Genomic DNA, 8832 nt, shown 5'->3' with positions numbered 1-8832 from the left:
AAAGGTCAACATGAGTTTCCAGATGTTTCCTATCTTTTGGTGACTTTTTCATGCGTTACCATCTATGCCGACTCCGATGGGGAAGTGTAAGGAGTGTCGAGTGCAGCAGTAGCGGAGCAAAGCACCTGGCACAAAGCATGGCAATCAAAGCGAGCCATGCAAGGGTATGTGGTCAGGGCAGCCGAGAGGAATGCCGGGCCCCTGTAAAATGTTGGGGGCGTGGCCTAAGTGTGTGTTGTGGGAACCTCCCACACTTAGGCCACGCCCCCAAAATGTTTAGAGGTGGGTAAAAGAAAACTCTAAAAACTGTAATCTCAGAAGCAGCACACACCTACAGCATGTGCTGTGCTGACTGCAGGCTCAGCATGACCTCTCACGCTGTCAGTGAGACACTCATGCTGAGCCTGCTGTTAGCACAGCACATGCTGTAGAAGTGTGTGCTACTGTTGCTACCCGGGAGGGATGGAGGGGAAAGGGAGGGGTCAGACCAGGGCCCCTGCGGGGCCCCTTCAGCAAGCCTGGGCCCGGGTAATTAGTACCCACTCCCCCCCTCTCTCGGCTCCCCTGCATGTGGTACACTATTTGGGGGCCCACAGAGGGGTAAAACAGGGGCATGACCTAATCACGACTCATTTACATATGCCGTGCCCTAATTAGCACAGACCACACCCTCTTTTCGGACGCGCAAGCGCAGCTATGCCACACAAGTGTCCCTACTTCCAATACAAGTTTAGTTTATAAGAGTTTTCTCTCATGAGAAGCTGAGCCATGACTGTCTTTGCTAACCAGTTCAGGTACATTTTTACAGCCCACAGCAATGGTTTTGAGTTGTGTCAATACAATATATTTTAGACAATCTACAAAGACTTCTACAACTGCCTGAGGGACTGTAGCAGCATTAAGCTTGGTGATTGGCAATACCTTGGTGCAGGATTACTGTGTGTTGGAGAGAGATAAAGTACCCAACAATCAGCTCCTAACTGCCATGTTACAGACTGTGTTTGAAAAATGATGGTTAGGAGATCATTGGTAGAGTTGATCTCTCTCCATTTTATCACTCTCCAAGGCTTAGAACATCTGCCTCTCTTCATGTTGCCTGAGTAAATGCCATACATTTTAGTATATAAAGTGTGTATGGTGTACGAATTTAAATTGATCACTTGTCACTTTAGATTTGAATGGTAATAAGGTACTTGTAATCTAACAGGAGGCCAGTTTGAAATCTGCTTAATTTGAAATCCATTACCATTAATTAGGAACAAGTAATCGATAAGAAAGGTCACAGTAAAATATTTTGAGTAAGTAAAACTTTATTGAAGTCCTGCAATTTATTTACACTAAGATCCATATGCATCTGTATAATTTGATTTTTATGTCAACACTCCTGAATTACACCTGTATCATATGTATCTGTATAATTTGATTTGTACGTCAACACTCCTGACTGACTATGAGTACAAAAGAAAAAAGGGTACTTGTTTCCTAGCACGGCGCCCGTCGTAGGTGATCGCATACCTTAACTTAAGGTATACGATGGACGCGCCGACACGATTTCAGGGCTATTTTTAGCCTTTTCCCCGACAATTAAAAAATCGCGTCCATCGCATGCCTTAAGTTAAGGCCTGCGATGCGACCGATGCAATGGACGCGATTTTACATAGGGAACAATGTTAAATGGGCCAATGGACCCGATTTTTCATTGTATACCCACCCTTATGGGTATTTTACATGACAAATGCCCCCCCATTGTTAACGCCACCCCACGATGAACGCCAACCCAAAGTGTGGCAAGCGCAGCGAGCCCGCGTGGGGCGGCGGTACGTGTCCTTCGACCTTTTCATACCCCCACTATCCACGTTGGCGTGGAGTTGATTTCATATAGTGTGGCGAGCGCAGCGAGCCACCGAGCCCAAAGCGTAATACCTCTGAAGTAATGCGCGTAACCTCGCTGGGCTCGCTGCGCTCGCCACACTTTGGGATCGGTGGCTCGCTGCGCTCGCCACACTATATGAAATCAACTCCGCGCCGACGTGGATAGTGGGGGTATGAAAAGGTCGGAGGACACGTACCACCGCCCCTCGCGGGCTGGCAGTGCTCGCCACGCTTCGGGTTGGCGTTGATCGTGGGGTGGCGTTAACAATGGGGCGGGGGGGCATTTGACCCATCAGGGTTGGGAAACAATAAAAATTGGGGTCTGGGGGCCATTTAACATTGGGGCCAATGTAAAATCGGGTCTCAGGGAACATTTTACATTGATTCCAATGTAAAAATTGCGTCGATCACGTCTATTGCATCGCATGCGATTTAGTTGCATGCAATGCGATCAACTCAATTTTTGGGGGTCCCGATGGATACAATTTTTATCGCTGGCGCCGTGCTAGGAAACAAGTACCGAAAAAAGCATTGCTTTCTTTACGAACTGTTTTACAGATGTTGATTGTTGCTATGTTCATGACCTACTCATTTGATTATAAATATGCATGTATGTTAATATGTATACTTTAGGGGATTTTTTATAGTCCTTACTCTCGTTATTTTCAACATTATTTTTAACATTATTTTTAATGTTACAGTATGTATAACATTGGGGGTTATTCTAGTCCATTCTTTCTGAAAAAATCCTTCTTAGATGGACAAAACCATGTGCACTGCTGGTGGGGCAGATGTAACTTGTGCAGAGAGAATTAGATTTGGGTGGGGTTTTTCTTCAAAGTGAGATCTATATTGAAGTGTAAAATCATGCAGTCAGTATTTTCCCTGCACAGAAACAAAATAACTCACCCAAATCTAATTCTCTCTGCACATGTTACATCTGCCCCCCTGCAGTGCACATGGTTTTGTCCATCTAAGAAGGATTTTGTCAGAAAGAATGAACTAGAATAAACCCCATTGAGACACCATTTTTTGTTTCTATAGGCACCCCTGAGGAAATCCTATGGGACGAAATGCATCAGTTATTTTCTCTTGGGTGCCCAGTGAACCTGCTATTGCAGGTTGAGTAGCCCTTATCCAAATATACATTATCCAAATTTTTCCGAAAACCATACATTCCAGAGTGAAAAAAAAAATTCTTCCTAAAAACCTACTGGGAACATTTCTAACAGCACCTACTGAGGACATGATATGTAACTGGCACTAAATATGTGACAATTGAAAGACAATGATTGCTCGGCGTTCAAATTCAGTACCGGAGATTTAAATGCAGAATAGAATTCACATTCATTGTAAAGCATTGTTGTCCCTGCATTTAGGGCCGGACTGGGACCAGAAATCGGCCCTGGCATTTCGAGCACACAGGCCCACCAGCAGAAGGCGGGACCCTTGCGCGGCTGAGCCGTGCAGCAAAAATGGGGCGTGGCCTCATGGAAAGGAGGTGTGGCATCACAAAAAGGAGGCATTACACATTATGGAACACACAGTTATGCCCATTACACATTATGGAACACACCATTATGTCACACACGGCATGCAAACACTGTCATATTTTTTTTTTATTAACACTCCCCTCACATCCCACCATGGATCAGTGGCATAACTAAAAAGTTTACCCCCCCCCCAGCCAAAAAAGGTTTCTGGTGCCCTGTTTCTTACACATTATACCACACACTGTGATGCCTCTGACTCTCATTGCATTACAGTGCAGTAGTATATAACACTCATACATATAATTTATCCACATATATACATTTCTATATACATATATACAAGTGTATAAAGATTTGGTACAAATTTACAGCCCTGGCCAAAATTCATTACTATACTGATATATAAATAAATAAATATATTCTATACATAGATATACATCTATCTTAATACACAATATATAATCAGTGAAATCTTCAATAATCAGTGGCAGTGCATACCTTTTTCCCATGCACTGCAGGACACTAACAGGCTGACAGCCCTTTCCTGTTCAGCAGCAGCCCATCGCCAGTCATCAGCAGCAGGCAGTCCAGTCATCAAAGCTGCCGCCTTCAAGGAGCTAAGCTTGGCTGCAGTTACACATACTATGGTGGAGCGGTGGCCTCAGATTACCGGGCGGGATGTGATGGGACATCACGGCGGCGTGGAGATGCAGAGGGGCGCAGGGAGCGCTTTTGTGAGCCTCCCGCGACTGCCTGACAGACCCAGCGCTGCTCCCCAAGCCACTGCCATTGATGCTGATCAGTGCACAGCACATTGCATCCGCCTTGAACCTTCAGCATCTCTCCAGCCCCTGAGTGCGGGATGGTCCGCAGGCCGCGTGACGTCATGACGCGATGTACGCTGCTGGGACCCACCGCAATGCACAACTGGGAATGGAGAGGATGCCAGAGAGGGGCTAGAATTAATTATTCTTTCGGATTACAAAATAGGCCCACAATGCCATCGGCCCTTCTGGCATTTGCCAGAAGTGCCAGATGGCCAGTCCGGCCCTGCCTGCATTGTATTATGTACATTCATTTGTATGCATTGTTCAGTCACCTTTTCTTCTATGACTCTGTTTATACTGTAGGTGACATTTAATAGAATGCGATTTTTGGCGATAATTAGGCAACAAAATGGCGTTTACGCACCTTTTGCGGAAATCGCCAATTTTATAGGGTGTGCTAAGTCCCATAAATTGCACTTTTTGTGCAATAACTCACACTTTCTCACTTGCCGGTAGAAATTCGCACCAGATGTTTTCCCATTCTAAAGTATATAAATCGCATATTAAATGGAACGCACAAACGGAATTCGCACTTTTGAGGTGTCTAAAAATCGCACTTTTTTCAGACCAGGTTCTGATGGGCGAATTGGCACAGGACCAACTTTGGTCAAGGGCACAAATGGTTAATTTGCTCACAGGTGTCCTCATTTTTCATCATAAACTCCCCTACATATACCCCAACATCATTAAGGACACCTGTGAGGGTTTTACAAGTGGAGATTGTGCAGAGTGGTTTGGCGTTGGCTGTATGTGATTATGCCCATTTGGAGGATCTGCGCAAGAGGAGGGAGGAAGCTGCGTGCCAGATTCAGGTACCCCGACTACTGCGTGCTTCACGTAGGTATCGTGCTAGGCTGTACCTGGACTTCCTCTCAGATTAACAGGCTGTGGGGATGTTTAGGCTGAACCGCATTAACCTGTTGGACTTATATGAGCAGGTGAGAGATGATTTGGACCCTTACGGGGGGGGGCAACTATGCAGTGTCTGGGCTGCAGAAATTAATGTGTGCCCTCTACTTGGCCACAGGCTCCACTCAGCCTGTGACCCCATGGTCGTTGGGGGTCTCACAAGCCACTTTCTCTAAGCATTTCACTCAAGTGTTACTTGCTTTTAAGAAGTTGTGGTGCACATACATCAGATTCCCACATTGTGAGTCCGAGTGGCATGACCTTAAGGTGGCTTTCTATAGGCTCTCAGCATTTCCAAACGTGCTGGGAGCCATAGATTGCACCCACATTGGGCTTTGGGCACCGCAAGTGAGGGGACACGTCTACGTTAATAGGCGTGGGCGGCACTCACTGAACGTGCAGGTGGTATGTGATGCTACTCTGAAAATTCTCAGTGTGGTTGCAGGCTACCCAGGGAACTGCCATGATGCCCATATTCTGCAGCACTCAGCCCTCTGGGACCGATTCCAGAACCAACGAATGCCAGAGGGCTGGCTACTTGATAAGTACATTTTAACATATACAAATGTTTCCCCTTTATTTATAGTGCTACAATGTGTAAATTAAGATACTAAGAAATTACTTCACTCCTGTGGAGTGTCCCAATAGTGTGGTAATATACCCACAACTACATTAAATCCTCATTACCATTACAATATGCAGTAATTCTGCCAAAAATATGCCTATGCTTGTTGTTACAACCAGTAATTACCAACAGTAAGTGTACCCTCTACTAATGTGCATGTTGTTTTACATCTAAAGTGACACTGCACTGTGTAATCCCCTCTGATATGTGCAATATATAGGTGGAAGCAGTCCCTCTCCTTTACCAATTTTTAATGCATATTGCTGTTGTCCCACTTACTCATGTTACCCCAATGCACATACGTTACCATATACTGCGCTGACCTCATTTTTTCTGTAAAGGTGATGCAGGATATGGGTGTCTTCCGTGGCTCATGACACCTCTGCGTTCTCCGGAAGGCCCTGCACAGCACCGCTATAACAAAGCACACATTGCCACCTGCAATGTTGTGGAACGCACCTTTGGGGTGCTGAAAAGTCATTTCAGGTGTTTGGACAGGTCCTTAGGAATACTGCTTTACCACCCAGCAAAAGTAGTGATGATCGTCCAGGCTTGCTGCATGTTACACAACATTGCCCTGCCCCAACCTTCTTATGTTGAGGATGACAATGCAGCAGTCCTGCCGGAAGTTCAAACTACCTCGCCTACGGTAGTGAGGGGTACGCAGAGGGGGGATCTGATGCGTAGTGAGATCATCAGGCGCTACTTCTCAGGTAATTATATGTGTACTCTATCCTACTATGTTCCTTTGCTGTAAGTGTGTTCACACACAATAAACCAATACCCATACATTTCCATCAATATTTAGGGGAGTAGACAGAGGCCTATAGTAGAAGCTGGTTTAGCTGAGGTCTCCCTTGCTGACTACATGCTGGTAAGTACATTATTACAATGTTATATACCTATTCAAGTTAAAAACAAACCCACAACATCAAATTACCATATACCATCAAACCATTTAAGTGCTATCAAATATACATAAGGATAAAATAAACCACAGACACATTTGTATGGTAAATTACATCTTTACTCATTTATTTGAAAAATAGCCTCCTTTTACTGGGGCAAACATTTAGCATGTAACAAAAAAAAAAAATTGCAAGTGCTCATTAACATGTATACACATTTGTTATATAATCACAAATTTTTGGGATGCCTGAGCACGTGCACATCCCCCCTTCGCCCCTGACCCCAGGCAACCCCTGGTTCTAACACTCCGACGTGGGGGTGAAGTGGGTGAGCCACTCACTGGTGTACTGGAGACACTACTTACAGAAGATGTGGCTGCCCCTAATAAATTCAGCTCCATATGATTAATTTGACCCTGCATAGCAATTAAGGCATTGGTCTGTGCAGTTATAGCTTGATTTTGCCCTTGAACAGTTTCACTAAGGGTGGCAATATGACTATTGTGTTCACATAGGGCCTGAGTAATTTCAGACAAACGTCTGTCCAGGGTGGTAGCCATCCTTACTTGTGTGCCCACAGCAACACGGACACTTGTGGTCAATATTTTACTTGTTGAAACAAGTTCCTAATGTAGCCTTGAATATTGCCAATTTGATGACTTTGCATTGACATAAATTCAATTTGCTTACTTTTAAATGTATGCAATGAGTGAGCTATCTCTTCAGGGGTAGATGGTGTGTGGGGTGATTGGGGGGGGGGGGGGGGTTGGGTTGGTTGGGTGTCACCAGAGTTGTTGCCTTTTCCTTCTGTGATGTTGTCATGGTTTCTTCATAGGCCCCAAAAAGACCCTTATCTGGCTTGATTGTGCACTGTTTACCATGTGCAGCCAAGAAGCGGTGGGCGTTTTGTGCAGCACAGAGTTTCTCTGCAAGTGTGTAACTGTTTCGATCAGTTTAATATCCAACAAGACCCCTATCTGGCTTGATTGTGTGATTATGATTATTGTTAATTAATTGAATCTGATTGTTTAATTTTGTGATTATTATTCATTCATTATTACGTCGTCTCTTAAATCATTGCCTAATGGGTGGAGGGGAGGGGGCTAATCAATTACTTGGTGGCAGATGGAAAAGAGTTCCCCCACCTCTTTAGGACCACTTTTACCCCTGCATTGGAGCTGCATACCATTTCTTATGTGTGGCTTCCTAATCGTATCTGGCTTGATCGTGTTTACGATGTGCAGCCTAGGGGCAGTGCGCGATTCGTGCAGCAATCAATTAATCTCAGCAGTCGGATTGGTGAGCTCTGTGATTGATTATAATTTTTTTAATTTATCACCACTGTCAAGAAGGATGCAAACAGTTGTATGCATTGAAAGACAAGTCCAGTTACCCCATGAATGACTGTAGGAAGTGGGATTAATGAATGGCGATGCAAGATAGAATTGTCCTTGGGCCCTCACACCCACCCTTATGTTGCGAAAATAGGACATGCACACTTTAACAAACCACATGTCCGTAGTTAAGTGGACAGTGGCACTGAGGACACTTTTTCTGACATCCTTGTACATCGCCGGTATCGCCTGCCTAGTGAAGTGGAATCTAGATGGGATTTGGTTCCGGAGACACAATACCTCAATCAACTGTCTAAATCCCACTCCACTGATGGCGGACACCGGAGGCACATCTAACACCAACATAGCTGTCAAGGCTGCAGTTATCCGCTTTGCCATAGGATAACTGCTGTCGTACTTCATCCTCATGGCAAACAACTGTTGGATGGTCAATTGCTTAGTGAAAGACATAGCGGTCTTACGACTTCCCCTCTGGGATGATGACTGACTTCCAGGAGCAGCAGCAGCGGCAGTAGTAGTAGGCATAGCGCTGCAGGATCCTCCGCAGGAATCTATGGAGTCAGTCATGCAGGTGACATGGCCTGTAGAACTCCCCCCGATCTGGATTGAGGAGGAATTTGACACGGAGGGAGTTAGTGGTGTGCTTTTCAGGTGCTTGGCTCCATAAGGAGGATTTATTATTTATTTATTTATTTACAGGTTCTTATATAGCGCAGCAGATTCCGTTGCGCTTTACAATAGTAGACAGTGATAAAACAAACTGGGTAACAACATACAGACTTGGAGGTAGGAGGGCCCTGCTGCAAGCTTACAATCTATAGGGATATAGGGGAAACACAAGGA

The sequence above is a fragment of the Crinia signifera genome, chromosome 4 (assembly GCF_055691185.1).
Source record: "Crinia signifera chromosome 4, ASM5569118v1, whole genome shotgun sequence".
Lineage (NCBI taxonomy): Eukaryota > Metazoa > Chordata > Amphibia > Anura > Myobatrachidae > Crinia > Crinia signifera.
The sequence above is the reverse complement of the archived record's forward strand: the minus strand, read 5'-3'. Positions refer to the sequence as shown.